This window comes from Brassica napus, chromosome C6 (assembly GCF_020379485.1).
Source record: "Brassica napus cultivar Da-Ae chromosome C6, Da-Ae, whole genome shotgun sequence".
NCBI classification, from domain to species: Eukaryota; Viridiplantae; Streptophyta; class Magnoliopsida; order Brassicales; family Brassicaceae; genus Brassica; species Brassica napus.
Window position 1 is genome coordinate 2777294 of NC_063449.1, and position 17887 is coordinate 2795180.

At 33.4% G+C, this 17887-nt stretch overlaps 2 pseudogenes; one reads left to right on the forward strand and one right to left on the reverse strand.

The window, feature by feature from the left end:
• Window positions 1-373: 373 nt before the first annotated feature.
• Window positions 374-9630, reverse strand: LOC111207169 (annotated as a pseudogene).
• A 226-nt stretch (window positions 9631-9856) lies between these two features.
• Window positions 9857-12434, forward strand: LOC125588944 (annotated as a pseudogene).
• Window positions 12435-17887: the final 5453 nt, after the last annotated feature.

Genomic DNA, 17887 nt, shown 5'->3' on the forward strand with positions numbered 1-17887 from the left:
ATGGAAAATAAATATTTTGTGGATTAACTTTGAAATATCTCTTTATCAAATCGTGGCAAAAATATTTTTTTTGTGACCAAAATAGGTTTCTCTATATTATGAACACAAAAAATGTGACTTGTCTGAGCTTAAATAATGAGAGGCGAGTCAATAATTAGTAAAGCTATTAAATCTCTATACATGTGTTTGGTGTGAGCATCTACGCATAAGCTTACAAAAGTAGACATAATCAATACGTCTCCTTTTTCGGAAATCAAATGATAGGGAACCAAGAGAGGCCCAACGAAAATAAATGGTAAGAGTTTGTTTGCTTTGTTTTTGTTTCTATGAAAAGAAATTAGAACCATTCGATTCTTACAGGGAAAACAACACCTTAAGTAACAACTCAAGAGTATTCCTTCTCTAATTAAGGAAGTAAGGGAAAATAAAAACAAGTAAATGAAATCATCCTTTATTTAGTTTGAAAACTTATTCGATACATCTGAAATTGGGTTTCTTCAACACACCTTGGACTTTATTCTGCTTGACTTGAGTGGGACGAGTCATCATGTTATTTCAAGCAATGAGATAAAGTTTATCCTGGGGGGTAGTAGTAGCAACAGGTCGAGCCAAGCCTCCCAAGCGCGTGGAATTGACATAATCAAGTGGGAAATGATCAGATACACCAGGGATTATTATCCCAACAATTCTAACAGTTCTCATCGTCCAATTCTCTTTGTACTCATTGCCTTTCCAAAACCTTATTATGAAACTCCTTATAAACTCCCAGACACCACTCAACAGCTTTGGAATTAGCCACAACATGCTTATGTAGTTGGCATTAGGAGCATCTTCTCTTACTTTCAGATTTACAATAATTGTAAGAATACATATACAAACATGGCTTTTTCGATATCATTCACTGTTTTCGCAGACAAAAGCTAGTGCTAGTACTATTTTGAAAAGGACAAAAAATTTTTTTAAATATGATAGCTTATTATATCTCACGTTAATTTCATGTAAATGACAAATCTCATAAAAGCCAAGTTGAGTTTTCTCCTTGACTACCTCAAATCTCCTATTTTTGTGCCATTTTAAATACTTTGGATAGCGGATACTTTAGTTTACCTTTCCTTTGTAGAGACTGTTGAAGTAATTGCAAGATCCATAGTGCTTGTATCCGAACAGAATCTTGTCATCAAAGGGGACTCTAGTCACCATGTCATTGTTATAAACAAACCTTTCATACTCTATCCCATGCTTTTTCATTACTTCTTTCATATACTCCCCAAACTCCTCGTCCCCTATACGTGGCTGTCCAAATGTATAGACTCCTTCTAGCTTATCAAGTAGCTCGTCCTCACCGTGAATTGCAAGAATCGCAGGAAACAGAGCAGCTATTGCGCCCCCGAGACTATGACCCGTTAGAATAAACTTAAGGTTCTTGTCTCTGGCAAGCATGTCCCTAAGTTTCTGTCTAATTGTGTAGTAAGCATATTGGTGTATGAGACTTATATTTTCTTTGGGCCATCCATTTTGTTGGAGGCCTAGAGCTCTCAAGAACCCGGCGTGAACTTTGCCAACGTTCTTCAATTCATACCTATTTTAAAACTCCGAAAAATGATATATGACTAAAGTATTTGTGTTCAAAAAGAAAAAGAACTAAAGTATTTAATTATATTGATTTTAATTATATATATACACACATACCAAGAGATGTCAAGATCAGTACACCAATCATCAGAGCTGAAAAGTTCGGTTCCTCTGAAGCTGACGACGATGAGGTTCGGATTTGTGTCCGATGCTTTGAACACAAAGGCTTGTGTCAGATTTTTTTCTTGGAACGCTGACCACAAAAATAAAAACTTATCAATCGTTTTTGCAAATGTTGATAGGTTCTTCAGATTAAAAATTTTAGATGTTGTAATATTATAATTTGAAGAAAAAAAATTAGGAACCTGATAGGCTTTTCAAACAAGTAAAATTGGTTAAAAAAAACAAGTATTTAACATACAAATAAATATTCTGCGCACCAGAATAATAGAGCTTGTTTGACGGTAATCTATATCTCCTCTTTTCATCATTCAAGTAACTAAAGATTTTTCTGATAATACAAAATAAACTTTTTTTTTTCCAATACACCGATCTAATCTCATGTAGCATTTGCATTTTAAAATTGGCTGCTAACCCCTGACAAAACACATGAATTTTGATCTTGGTCCCCATATTATTCTTCTAATATTTGATTCTAAATACAACTACATTTAACATATGATTAATAATGGGGAAAATGCCCAACATATTGAAATCTAATTGGTAAATTAGCATAGATTAGATATGCACCTAACTTAAATAAACCTAAACATAGTTATAAAATAATGTGTAAACTTAAGATTTACGTGCATTCTCTGCATCGGTATATTTACAAAATAAACAGGAATTCAATTATGAAATTAATTTTCATTATCAGATATATTTTAAATTCTGTCGGAAAAATGTAATCGATTAGTTACGATATCGTCTGTCTTACATGGAATCTTTCACTAATAAGTAATTGAAAGTGTTTCCAAAAAAAAAAAAAAAAAAAAATTGAAAAATACAAAAGTAAGAGAGAAGAGAAAATATCTTTTAAAAAAACTTTACTCAAATTAGTTCAAAAAAAACTTTACTCAAATATATATGCCTTTAATCTTTTTGAGCTCCGACAGATTTGCGTAATAAAAATAGTAACAGTGAGTTCAAATAGCATTACGTTTAGTATATTTATGCTATAGAATTAAAATAGCAAACTTTAAGACTACATTTAAAATTTAGTTGGGATCTTTAAGTACACTTTATTTTATAATTCCGTCAGACGATACATTTAAAATCAGTAGGGTCCGTTGCTCATTTATTCAACACGATATGAAATGGTACAGAGACCAATTTGCATATATATCATCATGATCTCGTAGACTTATTTCTGTCGTATTATATAAAAAAAAGTGAATGAAAGCATTTTTACCATCGCAAGAATGCTTTTTGTCCCACGTACATCTATTTGAACAAAACTTAGGTTAAACCTAAATTCATCGCCGCTCTTAGTAACAATCAAAATATCACATAGATTATTAATAAAATACATTATTTTTTTTTTTTTTAAATCTAAAATAATTCAAAAAAAATAATGACGTTCATTTTAATAACGCTAACGCCATTAACTAAACTCTAAATCTTAAATTTTAAACCCTAAACCTTAAATCTAAACCCTAAACCCTAAATTCTAAACTCAAATTCTAAACCCAAATTCTAAACCATAAACCCAAACCTATATCTTAAACCCAAATCTTAAACCCTAAACCCAAACCGTAAACTCTAAACCCAAACCCTACACCTTAAACTTAATTCCTTGATCCTAAACCCAAACCTAGACTCTAAACCCAAATTTTAAACCTTAAAGAAACAACATCACCATTAACCCAAACTTTTATGATATAGGATTTGGGTTCAGGGTTTACGATTTGAGTTTAGGATGTAGAGATTAAGTTTGGATATATGGTTTGAGTTTAGAGTCTATGATTTGGGTTTAGGATATAGGGTTTAAGGTTAGGATTTACGGTTTGGGTTTAGGGTTTAGGATTTGGGTTTAGGGTTTACGGTTTGGGTTTAGGGTTTACGGTTTGGGTTTAGGGTATAGATTTAAAATTTAGGGTTTAGTTAATGGTGTTAGTATCATTAAAATTCGCGTTATTATTTTTTTCAATTATTTCAGATTTTTTTAAATAAATTTAATCTATTTTATTATTAATCTAAGTGGCATTTTGATTGGTAATAAGAGGAGAGATGAATTTAAAGGTTTACCCTGCACCCTAAAAGTGAACCTAAGTCTTGTTCCATATATTTATATCCACACGGTTATGTTTTCTGTATTAATGGTACTTCAGAGGCTTTATTTTAGGCACTAAAAGGGTATAATTATTCCATACACAGAGGACTCCATAATCACTGAAGTGGGAAAGAAAAAATATTTCCTAGAAGAATAAAGCGCAGCATTTAGCTTACCGTTGTAACAGTCGTAGTAACCCACAAAGTCCATCTGCGTCACAGAATAAATGTAAAATGAGAGAAAGTGTGAAGTAAAAGTTACACATTAGAGATCTTACAATACTAAAAGGAGAATATGAAGCCCTCTGAGCTATACCACATTCTTTAATTAAATCAACCAATGAGAAATTTTTATTATGCCATGTCATCCGTGGTTTGGTCTAAATGGATATTTGTGGGCTGATAAAAAATCTAAGTGGCCCATATCAAGCCCACATCTCTTTTATCCTTAAGGATCGAACGTCACACTATCCCTTATCGTTTTGTGTAAATCGACGTTATCACCACTTTTGAAGTTTTGTCTCTTGCCGTTTAAGCAATTCTGACCCGTTACAAATCCATGGCTTCACCACATTCTCCACTTATCGTCCTCATTGACTGCTTTCTTCAACTTAAAAAAACACATACGAAAACCTCCTCACCTTCTCCCCTCTTCCATCTACCGAGAAAGTAGCAATATAAATCCAAAAATACCTTCTCAATCTACTCATACTGTGAAGAAGAGAGGCCTCTATCCCAAACTCAACATCGATTCCGCCAAAACTATCAATTATCACGAGGTTATCAACCGCTTTCCTGATTTTTTTGATTTTTGTGAACCAAAAACAATTTCATCTGCTTTTAGGGTTGTGAAACAAAGATTGATTGGAATTAATATTTTATGAATCAATTTTGATTGTACTTTCTCTTAAGGGTAATATAGCAGAGTCAAGGATGAGACTCAGTGTTGCAAAGCCTCTTGGAGCTGAGATAACATTCTCATTTAGACAATTAGAGAGAGAAAGACAAGCGATAGAGAGAATGAGGCTGAGCTTTTGTTTCTTGATTTTGGTTTCTTGTCAGAGAAGCATACGCAAAAGAAGCACACATCGTTCTTATTCAGATCATTCTTGCTCTTAAATATTTCTCAGATTTTGTTTTCTTAGAAGGCGGTATCTCTGCTATGTTTCCATTTACATTGACATCACTTGCCTTAAGTATTGACTTGATGTTTTGGGGTCTCCGGAGTCAATAAGAGTCATGTCATGTAGTGATCTATATTGTCTTCCCCTGACTATTTGAGTATTACAAAATGATTACCATACAAGATGAACACAAGTATCCCCTATCTTTTTTTGTTTTTTTCTTTAACATCCATGACTAAATGAGAGTGTTTGAGGTATAATACTTCTGTCAAGTTTGTGCTTTCATCAACACGGTGAGATGCCATTTAGAGATGTATATGTTATATAGTTGTGCTCGATATGGGTTACTAATACATGATGCAGAAGATGGCAAAAGAGCTTAGTGTAGTGATACAGGTTAGCTTCTTTGAGGAAGCAAATAATGTACATACAACTCAACTTCTATTATTGACGCTGATGAAGTGACCTCAAGATTTATAGAAGGTTGCATCTTCCTGAAAGACTAGGTGATTCAAGTTTGGAGTTGGAAAGAGCTCGACCTCCCTTTGCTGATACTTTATTGACTTCAGGTTAATCCTGGTAACACTGGCTTTAAGGTAGTTTTGAGTAGAAGTTCCCCAAATTAAACATTTTTCGTACTTAATCAAGATATTTGGTTAACATATTTCAATACTTCTCTGTGGTTATCAATAGGTTGTTCAGGAAATGTTTGCAAAAATTGAAGTAGGTAAGCTAGTCAAGATTTCATGTGTACTTTTCGCATGATTTATAACCTGATGAAATCATAACTGAAGAACTATTGGTACAATGTCTTAGTCCGCTATATGTTGGGATCCAATGGTTTCCCAAGGCAGCTCGAGCTATGGTTCTACATGGCATTGAATACTGTTTTATCCCACTGCCACTGGCTCTGAACCTCGAGACCAGCGATTGGCTTCGCGTTATCATCGGAGTAGAGTCATGCAAAGCCATGTTGGAGCTAATCTGGTGAGCTATTAGGTTTTATCACTGTCCATTTTCAAATTCTCTTAGTGCCCTGTTTTAGAATTTCTTTGTGTATAACTTCTGTATGTAAACGATTTTACATGGACAAGAGCAATAGATGAAATGTATGTCGATAGCAACCACAGCCGCAGACTATTTATCAAAACTTCGATAGTATGTATTAGTTTTAACAAGGCCTTCTCTATAACCGGAAACTTATTAGTGGAAACAATGATAGCTCTTTCGATAGGTAAGGGAGTGTTCAAGTTCGTGGAATGTGAAGTTTTTTTACAATAGTATTTGGTTTTGCTGTTTGTGTTAGATTTTTGATGTAGTTATGCGTGGCTTGAGTTGTTTTCTGTGTGTTTGAGTTTGCGTTTGGCAGTATGTTTGTGTTTTATTTATTTTATGTGTGTTTAAATAGCTTTGATAATGTTGCGTCTTAGATTCTGCTTTTGGATGGTGACAAGATACAAAAACAGAAATAGTTGGCAGGCTCAAACTGCTGATCAAGCCAGAGGACTGGCTCATCCAGTTTGAAGTAAGAGAAAGTAGAGAGAGGTACATCGCCTTAAACATTGTATCATTGTATGCTTTTGGGTAGCAAATAGTTTCTGGAGCTTTTACTCTTTGAAGCTGAAAGACAGCGCTCTTGAAGCCAAATAACCTTATCAGTCGAGTCAGTAAAAACAGAACGTAAATACAGAGGAATAAGATATACAAGCCTAAACCAATCGTCCTTAGGGATGTTCAGGATATTCTTAAAAGAATTTTGAGCAAAATCTCTTTATCATTGATATTATAGGCTGATCAGCAACCTTTCTGTCCTCCTGTAAATTACAAGTATAGTTAACACTTACGGATTGTGGTCCTTGGCGACATTTTGGTTGTTCATAATTGTGATCATGAGGCATAGACTAATGTTCACACATCAATTAAGAAATCAGCTCAATTATGGAAATATGAGTAAATACAGTGATAAAGAGTTACCTTTACATATTGTTGGAAGAAATTGTATTGGCTTTCCCATTGCCATAAAATTTGCCATGTGTTTTGACATATCTGTGTGACCATCTCTATACAAGGTTAAACGAATGTTACAGTAATAATACATTTAATCACAGATAGTGGCGTGAGTTCTTAATGGCATTGAAGACTAATCAAAGCCAAAGTAGTAAACCAATGTTGAAAGCCAAAACAATGTCGGCATGAAAAAGGAAATAAACCACACATCACAATACAAGAAAACAAATATCCCGTTTTGGGCAAGAGAGGAAGTTCACCTTAATTTTGTGGCATGCTACTTGGCTAGAGAATAGTCTTCCTTTTGTTATTTGTAGCTTAATGATCATATATTCATCTCTCGAAAGCAAAGAGCCTTTATTAGTAAGTAAGCAACAAACAAAGTGTAAACATATAATCTTTAGATCTTCTAATATGACTGATCTAAAAATATTTAAGTTAAAAAAAAATTAAGCTACTCATACTCAAGTAGTTTTGTTGTGTCACTCAAAACCCTTATTAAAATATAAGTTATTAGTGTGTTTTTTAATTGTAACGAACACTTTCTATTTCCCATTCATATTTTAACTTACTAATCTCTTCTTACAAAGTGATTCACATATTAAACCAAAGTTGTGATCCATTAGAAAAGAGAGAGAAATGTATAAAGAGTGACTGTGTTGTTTAAGAAAAAAAAGAGTGACTACGTATTGAATTGTTTTATTGAAACTATGAGGTGTGTGTGCATACGTTTGGATAAGTAGAGATTAGTAACATATTTTCATGAGAATCCCAATACGCCAGATAAATAGATAAATGAGAATTTGAATTATAACTACAGTTTTGTTAACATTTTATTCATTTTCACCTTCACTGTTCCATATATATTTTTGATATTAAAATATACAAATTTTAGTTTAATTTTTAATCATTTAAAATTCAATGGACAGTTTGTATTTGTATTTGTATATGTATTTTATATATTAAAGAACAACAATTTTAGTTTAATATTTTTATAAATTCATAATGTATATGTATTTTATATATTAAATATAAATATATTTGTCTGAAACCCGGAAAAATCTCTAGTATATGTAAAGTCACCAAATCAATATTACTAGAAAATCCACTAAATTTTTATATCATCTATGTTATTAAAACATTCAAAATAAAAATATGAAGAATATGTATAAAATGATTGATTAACATTTTGATTACGAACACATTAAATCAGAATTTTAATTATTGTGAGACGGGTTCCAAGGAAGAATTAGGTAATTTTAATTACTATACAAAGAATTAAAAATCTTAGATCAATGTGAGACGGATTAAATAGATATATGATCTTATTTTAATCTAATAAATATATAATTATATTTTTTGTACAACTAAAAGTAACTTCGAAAAGATTTAAAATAGTAATAGATTCAGTATAAAAATATACATTGTTTCTTGATAAAAAAGCTACCAATAAAAATGAATTAAAATTGCGTCAAATTATAACTACTCTTTAACTAAAAATAAATTATAAATAATCATGAATATTAAATATTTTATAATGTAATTTATAATTAAAAATAAATATTAGTAATGTAAAACGGGATGATAATAAGAAGTATTTGTATTGTTATATTTAGTTGATTAATAATTAAAACAAGAGAGGCAAAAAACCCTAGAAAAAAAGAGACAGAAAATAAAGTTAACCTTCCAAGTGTTTTCGACCACGGAAGTGATGAAAGATTTGTTCTCATAAGCGATCTTAGAAGCCATCATCGATAACATCGACTTGTATTCGATCGTGCCAACTTCTATCTTCTGGTCAAGCTCTACTCTTCGATCTGTGCATCCCAGAAACGACGCATATGTCGCGGACGATTCGTCAGGCTTCACCAACTTTCCTGTAACAACAACAAAATATTAATTTTCTTAAAACCTATAACACTATTTTTTTCGAAATAAATATTAAGGCAATATATTGTTAAATATTTTTATATTATAATATATGTGCTACAGGGTCTTGCATGTAGAGTAATTAATCCTCGTTCTGTCACAAATCTTGTTGACGTGTGATAACTGATAAGTGTCATATTGGTTAAGTCCAAAAACCCGAGGGAATTATTGATGTATACTTTTTTTTTTTGTGGGGTGGGGGGATTAGTGTCATATGTAAAATAAGGAAACAAGATCGGTAACAATCATTAGAGATAGTATGTTAAAGTCTTTTCAAAATTTTTATTTCGGAATATTAAAGCATGCTAAGCTAGATTTCACACCTGTCAAAAGGTTAAGTATCAAGTTGAAGAAACCTCCATTTGCCGTAAGAAGATTGGGCCAATAGGTGACTATACGACCTATGAATGCCAAGGGTGTTCTTATGAATAATAATACTTTCTGAAGAAAAATGGCCAATGCAATCATCCATCGACTCGCGAAACTTCGCCGGGCGCTATTGAGCGTATCCGGTGGAGAATCAATGAATCTTGCGCTGATAAGATTTGGGAAAAACAAAAGAAGAATGAGATCAAAAACACTTGCTTTGGTCGGATCAACCAGAAAATAACTATTGCAGAATTTCATATTGGTCTTGGACATTCTTGCAATATATGAAAAGAAGAGAAGCTTTGCCCAAGCAAAAAGTGACTATGGGTGATTTATGAGTCATGCAACCTAAAGCCTAGCTACTTATTTATAGTGCTACTAATAATTGAGATACCATTTTTATTTTTAAAATTCTAATTGTTGTTACAATCATACAGGCCGTAACCTTTACGGCCATGAAAATCACTAGTTGTTTTTCACGTGTTATATTCTAGGTCTGGTCATCTTATCCAGACACCAAATCAGACCGTAAATACTAGATCTGAAATCAAACTGAAAATTTACAAGTATTTAATTAAGTTTATAATTCTTTTAATTGAAAGAACTAAGTCGAATAGATTTATATTAAAAAAAAAACAATCTGAATAAATCCGACCTGATAAAAAACTATTTATATTCAACCAAATATAAATATCTAAAACTATAACTCTGGATGCTCTATTTTATATATTTTAGTTTATGATTTAGTTTTGCTATCTTTTTGTTTGCAATATTGATTACTATTTTATCAAATTTATAAGTAGTATAAAAAATTTAAATGTCAAAGAAATTTATCCAAACCGAAAAATTTCAAGTACCTAATTGAACCAAAATGTGCAAAACCTAAAGGATCCAAATCCAAGAGGAACCGACACGAACCAACCAACAAATCCGAAGGCAAATGCCTATTATATTCTTATCAAATGAAAATTCTTCATTAACATGTTTAAAAAGCTTAGGGAATTTTAATATTACCACAAATTTGATACTACTTTTCCAATTTACCTTTAAATGATAACCATTTTCATAACTATCTAAAATTTGTGATAAAACTAAATTGACTATTTTATATAATTTATAAATTTTTAATAATCATTTATAAAAGTGTATTAACATAATCACATACAGTAAATACTAAACTCTAATAGTAATCTAATCCTAATGTTAAAATACTTTTAACTAGAGTTATTTTTAAAAATTTATAGTCAAATTTATGGTATTAAAATCAATTTCTCAAACTTTATTTACGTATTAACCGACGAAATAGCCTTTAAGTGTTCCTACCTTTCGAATTCTTATGGGTTTCTCTGATTTACTTGGAAAAAAAAAACGTTGTATGTGTATCTATAATATACACATAGACATGCTACCTATATTCTAGTTAGTCACTGGACTGACGGAAAAAAAAAATCACTGAACTTAATTGGAAGAGGAAAACGCAATTATTGAACTTCATTTTCAACCATTATTTCTCCAAATTTAGTATATTAATTCCAATGGATTTGCGTTCAGCGTATCTTACACTAAGAACATCATTAACGGGTTCTCTAAGTCCCGTCTCTTAGTGTTTTCAGAATTAAAAAAAAAAAGAAAAATAGCAATTATTTGAAATTACGTCTCTTAATCAAGCAAAAGAAGAGACGTCTCTTCTCGCTCTGTCTATCGTGAAGAAGGAAGAAAGAAAAAGAAGCCATGGCAGGAGTAGGATTTTTCTGGTGTAATCTCTTCATCTCCTTTCCTCTGTCTCTTCATCTCCTTTCCTCTGTAAATCCTCCCAGGTTATCATTTTCTCATCTTTTATGGTTTAATTGATTTCTCTCCAATTTTCCGAATTCCTTAGAGCTTCTTTTCGAATTTGCAGCCGAAGGATTTGGAGATGTTGATGCCAATCTTTCTTCGTATTAATACCTAAATTAATTCAATTTTTTTTGCCAGATGTTGATGATTTCTACTCTCAATGCGATCCGGTAAGTCATGGAAGCCTTAATCGCAACGAGAGGTGATACGTAAGAAAACCCCCAAAGCTATAATCAAATCTTAGACAAGAAGCCATGGAAGCTGAAACTGATGCGATGAAGGGACAAGAGTCGAAGCAACAGATCAGAGACGAAGAACTATTCAAAGCGGCAGAATCCGGTGATTTTTCGGTGTTCATGTCTTTATCTCTTCAACAGCTCGCGAAATCTATCAGTTTCCGAAACGAAGACGGTCGCTCCCTCCTCCATGTCTCAGCTTCGTCGGTCATTCTCAGGTTTGCTTCCTTTACCCCAAGTACTAGAATCTATAGTTAGACAAAAGCATTATGGATTGTGTTGTTGCAAATTTTTTAGCGATTTGAGTTTTACAAAGGAGAAAAAGTCAGATATTAAAAGCGTATGGTTGTGGGATTTGCAGATAGTGAAGTTGCTATCAAGTGTACATGAATCAAAGACTGTAATCAATAGTAAGGATGATGAAGGATAGGCTCCCCTACATTCTACTGCTAGCATCGGCAAGGCGGAGCTCGTTGAAATCTTATTGACTAGAGGTTTGTGTTGCAATCTTGTTAGCTTCCTTTAAATAAGTTTTGTGATCTTGTCTCACCCACTGTAGTTATATAGATTTGTTGCATATAAGTTCTATGTTCAAGTTTGTTGTTCTTCTACTCATTAACGTTTGATGATGGATTTGTTTTTTTTTGTGTTTGTTCAGGTGTTGATGTGAATGTCAAAAACAATGGTGGTCGCACTGCTCTTCATTATGCTGCTAGCAAGGGATGGTTGGAAATCGCTCAGCTTTATTTTAAATCAGATGAACGTGTGCCTACTGAGTTGAAGAAAACAATCATGCAAGCCCGAGGGGAGAAGAATCTCACCCATTCCCAACTCGCTCAAGTACACTAGTTCTCTCTTCACTTTGTCTTTTTTTTCTGAGTTTAATAGTATCTATTGGTCTGATCAGAATATACACTTGTTAGAATTTGAGAATAGGTGATAGATGTTCTTACCTATAAAACGAGAAATCATGCTCCTCCCTGATTCTTATATACTCAACTAAACTCTTGTAAGGTTGATGTAGTGTTGGATTTGCAATATAAAGAGTTTGTATACTGATTTGATTCAATGTTAAAATTTTTGTTTTTAAGAACTCCTAAATAAGAAACTAACATTGGAGTGAAAAATCAATGTGTTTCTTAACTAGAGTTTTTAATTACATTTAATTACTAAAATATTTATTAAGAGACCCAAATGGGTTTGTGGGTTAACGATGCTCTAAGTGTATATGTATATGTGCATATCATGATTTTTACTAAACGTTTCTTTTTGAGAAACATTTTTTTTACTAAACGTTATGGATTTATTCAAACTACAAGTGGAAGGTAGTGCGGCCCATGCATTGCGAACGACCCCCCCATGATCATTGATCATTTTGATATTAATGTTTAACCAATCATTCGGTCAACAGACTTTAATCTTCTTCTTTTTTTTTGTGTATTACATAAATTTCAGCTAAAATCCTCAAGATAGTGATCATGCTTTGAATATTACTTGTTCATTTTTTTTAAAACAAATTTAAGAAATGATGGCAGAAATTTTCCATAAGTGATATAAAAAATTATCTGATATCTAAAATTGATTTTTAATACAATTTATACATTAAGAGCCGCAAAAAAAGTATAGAAGGTGCGATTAGGTCTACGATTAGATCTGCGAATCTGAACGACGTCCTTCTAGCGTCTCTCCGGTTCCGCAGATCTCATGTGCTCCTTAGCCTGCCATGTAGATCCAGCATCTCTCTCTGTTGATTCCGCTGCTCATTCTCCTCTCATTCTCCTCCATTTTCCGTGTATACATTTTCTCTTAACTTATATATATATATATATAATATTTTTAATATATATATATAATATTTTTAAATGGAATTCTTTCTTTCATATATGCATCTATTGTAATTATCTATATATACCTTCTATAGTTGTTATGCACCTAATAAATCTAGTTCTTGAATTACCCATGTTGTGTTGTTAAGTATACTAGGGGTCTTAGCCCCGCACAAGCGCGGGGTATCATGTCGAGAATAATATTTGTAAGTCAAAAATAATATAACTGTTATGAGCCGCATATGTTGAAAATTATAAAGGATGTGGGGCCCGTTGCACTATTTGCACAGTTAATTTCTCTTCTATATAAACGATCGTTTCGATCGTTTATAAACACACCATTCCTTCTTCTTCTAATAACACATCCTCTCTTGCTATCAGTGTTATCTTCTCATACGGGTATAAAATTTTGCCCTTATTTAAATTTCTTCGATACAATAAAATTCTAGTTTTTTTATAACACGTTATCAGCACGATCACTCTGCGATTCGGTAAAATTTATTTGTATCATTTATACCCTGTTATAATGGTCGGTATACCGCCTCTACTATTATTTATATCATGTTATAATGGCCGGAATACCGCCTATATTATTTACTATTAATTTAATTTATTTATTGGTCGGCCGAGCCGCCTTATATTGTGTTTGTTATTTATTGGTCGGCCGAGCCGCCTTATATTGTGTTTATTATTAATTGGTCGGCCGAGCCGCCGTATAATTTATTTATTACTCTGCATTGATCGGCTGAGCCGTCGCATGATTTTATTGTCATATTTTTTTACTTTTATGAAATTTTATAGATTTGATTGACCGTTTAATGCGATATTTTCAGACTGGTTTTTAGTGCACTCGATTTAACCCCAACGGTCACAAAGATTTTTTTTCAAAAATTTCCCCTTTCTCCAACGGTTATGAACAGTGTTTTTCATCTATAAATACAACTCATTTTCACTCCATTTCATCATCCAAAACATTTCATCTTCTCTCAAAAAAAAAAAAATTTCATATCGCTCTCCTCCGATTTTTCATTTCAAGAAAGATGATTCGAGCACTTTTGTTTTTATGTGCCATTTTTATTTGTGTTTCTATTTATGGTTTATTCGTTGGAGAATTTACTCCGAGTGAATTTAAGATGAATATCGGTTTAATTTTCTTTACATCGCTTCTCCTTGTAATTGCTTGTATGATTAATGTAAACGGTTTTTAAATTATGAAGTTCTAATAAAATTATTATTTTGTGTTTTAGAAATTCAAATGGCAAACATCGAGAAACTCCAGTTCCCGGCTCTGAAAGTAACCGGCGAAAATTATGTCAGATGGGTCACAAATGTGAAACCTTATCTTGTAATAAAAAAGATAACTGAAACGATAGAAGTCGGTAACAAATCGCCACCCGAGCATATAGCCGAAGCGATTATCTTCCTGAAGAAGCATTTAGATGAGAATCTAACTCACGACTATGGAGACGTTGAGGACCCAGCCGTACTATGGCAAGCCTTGAAAGATAGGTTCGATAATCAAAAGGAAATCAATCTCCCTCACGCTCTTGAAGAGTGGAAAACCCTGAGGTTTCAGGATTTCCAAAGGGTTAGAGATTACAATTCCACTATCTTGAGGATAGTTGCACAATTAAAATATTGTGGTAACCCTGTCACCGAAGCAGAAATGCTTGACAAGACATATAATACTTTCCACAAAGAACACAACGTCTTATCCCGAATTTACAGAAAATGTGGGTACACCAAATTTTCTGAATTGATGGTAACACTCATGTTGGCTGAAAAGAACGATGAGTTACTAATCAAAAACCATAATTCCCGACCTACGGGAGCCAAGGCATTTCCCGAAGTGAATGCTACGGCGGTAGAATATTCGGGAAGGAGAAACCAGACCAACCGAGGTCGTGGTCGGCGTTTCAACAACAAACGTGGAAAGCCTTACTATCCTAAAAGTATTAGATCTAACAAATGGGTTAGATCTGAACAACCTCCTAAAGGAAAGAAACCGAAGAGGATACCACAAAGAAAAGTGAGACTGTATGTTACAGATGTGGATGTAAAGGACATTGGTCCCGTACCTGTCGTACTCCCCCACATTTGTGCAAGTTATATCAAGAGTCCATAAAAGGAAAGGCTAAAGAGGTGAACCTCACAGAAAATGTTGAAGGGACTTCATACCTTGAATCCTCCGACTTCGCTAATGAGCTGGACTAGATTACTCCTGAAGAGAATCGCTATGCCTATGATAAGAGTATTGAATAGTTTTCAGTATTACCATGTATAATTATTATATTTCATGTTTTAAACAAATAATGATGTTTTTAACATCATCTTATTGTATAATTATTATGTGTTTCCTTATATGAATGAATTTTATGTTTTTCTTTTATTTATATTTATGACAATTTCAGAAATGGATCAGAATGCTAATGAAGCAAAATCCAAGAAACGGATTCGTGAAATATGCATACCAGATAGTGGAACAACGCACACTATTCTGAGACAAAAGAGATATTTCTCTGATATAAAACCGACAAGAATTGTCGTCAATACAATATCAGGTCCTGCAGACGTGATTGAAGGAACTGGTAAAGCAAATTTTACTTTACCGAATGGAACAAAATTTTCCATAAATAATGCTCTATATTCTCCAAGTTCTAAAAGGAATTTGTTGAGTTTTAAAGACATATATCTTCACGGATATGATACTCAGTCTGCAACTGAGGATGGAAAGAAATACATGTATGTAACTTCTGAGAAATGTGGCAGAAAACACATATTGGAAAAGTTTCCAGAACTTCCTTCGGGGTTACATCATACTTATATCGATGAGATCGAATCAAATCTTTTAGTAAAACAGAACCCAGAAGAGTTCACATTATGGCATGATCGCCTTGGCCATCCAGGCACTACAATGATGCGTAAAATCATAGAAAGTTCACATGGTCATTCACTGAAAATCCAGGAGATTTCTCAAGGGAATAAAATGACATGTGTTGCATGTTCTCTAGGAAAATTGATCGTAAGACCATCGCCAACCAAAATCGATAAAGAATCACCAAAGTTCCTTGAAAGAATTCAAGGTGATATATGTGGACCGATACATCCACCATGTGGACCATTCCACTATTTTATGGTATTAATTGACGCATCCAGTAGATGGTCACACGTTTGTCTATTATCATCTCGAAACATGGCATTTGCGAGATTTCTAACTCAAATAATCAAACTGCGAGCACAGTTTCCTGATTATACTATTAAAAGAGTTAGACTAGACAACGCTGGTGAATTCACATCCCAAGCATTCAATGACTATTGTATGGTAATGGGAATTGAAGTTGAACATTCGGTTGCTCATGTTCATACGCAAAATGGTTTGGCTGAATCTTTAATTAAGCGTCTGCAATTGATTGCAAGACCATTGATCATGAGATCAAAACTTCCAACCTCTGTATGGGGACATGCCATTTTGCATGCAGAAGCACTCATTCGGATCAGACCAAGTGCATACCATAAGTATTCCCCACTACAATTAGCGTTTGGTCGAGAACCAAACATTTCCCACTTTAGAATCTTTGGTTGTGCGGTATATGTGCCTGTAGCACCACCACAACGTACAAAGATGGGACCACAAAGAAGATTGGGAATATATGTTGGTTTTGATTCCCCATCAATTATAAGATACCTAGAACCACAGACTGGTGACGTCTTTACAGCACGTTTTGCTGATTGTCATTTTGACGAAAATGTATTCCCAGTTCTAGGGGGAGAAAACAAAAATGTTGGAAGTGATATAAAATGGAGTGTACCATCATTGTTATATCTTGATCCTCCTACTAAAGAGTCAGAACTAGAAGTTCGACGAATTATGCATTTACAGAGTATAGCTAACCAGCTACCTGATGCATTTGTAGATACCAAGACGGTAACTAAATCTCATATACCAGCTGCAAATGCTCCTGCTCGTATCAAAATGCCAAATGAACAAGAAAAGGAGGATGACACACGAGAGCCAAAAACACGCCTGAAGCGTGGTAGACCTGTTGGTTCTAAGGATAAGAATCCTAGGAAACAAAAGAAAGCTGAAATATATGATGCACCCAAAATAGCAGAAAATATTTTGGAAGAAATAAATGATAAGGATTCTGATGAATCAGAGCATCATGAATCAGAGCATCATGAATCGAAAGATAATCATGAGATTTCTATTAATTACATCCATAATAAAAGGATATGGAATAGAAATGAACAAAATGACCTTGATGATGCTTTCTCATATATTGTGTCAAGTGAAATAAATGAAGAAATCGATGATCCAGAACCAAAATCTGTCTATGAATGTCAAAAGAGACATGATTGGGAACAATGGAAAAATGCAATACAAGCTGAACTTGATTCGCTTAATAAACGAAAAGTATTTGGATCTATTGTGCTCACACCTGCAGATGTGAGACCAGTTGGGTACAAATGGGTTTTCGTTCGAAAGCGAAATGAGAAAAATGAGATTACGAGATACAAAGCTCGTCTAGTGGCTCAAGGTTTTTCTCAAAGACCTGGAATCGATTATGAAGAAACGTATTCTCCAGTTATGGATGCCATTACATTTAGATTCCTGATGAGTCTAGCAGCTGATAAAAATCTAGAGATGCGTCTCATGGATGTTGTTACAGCTTATCTATATGGATCATTAGATACTGATATCTACATGAAAGTTCCT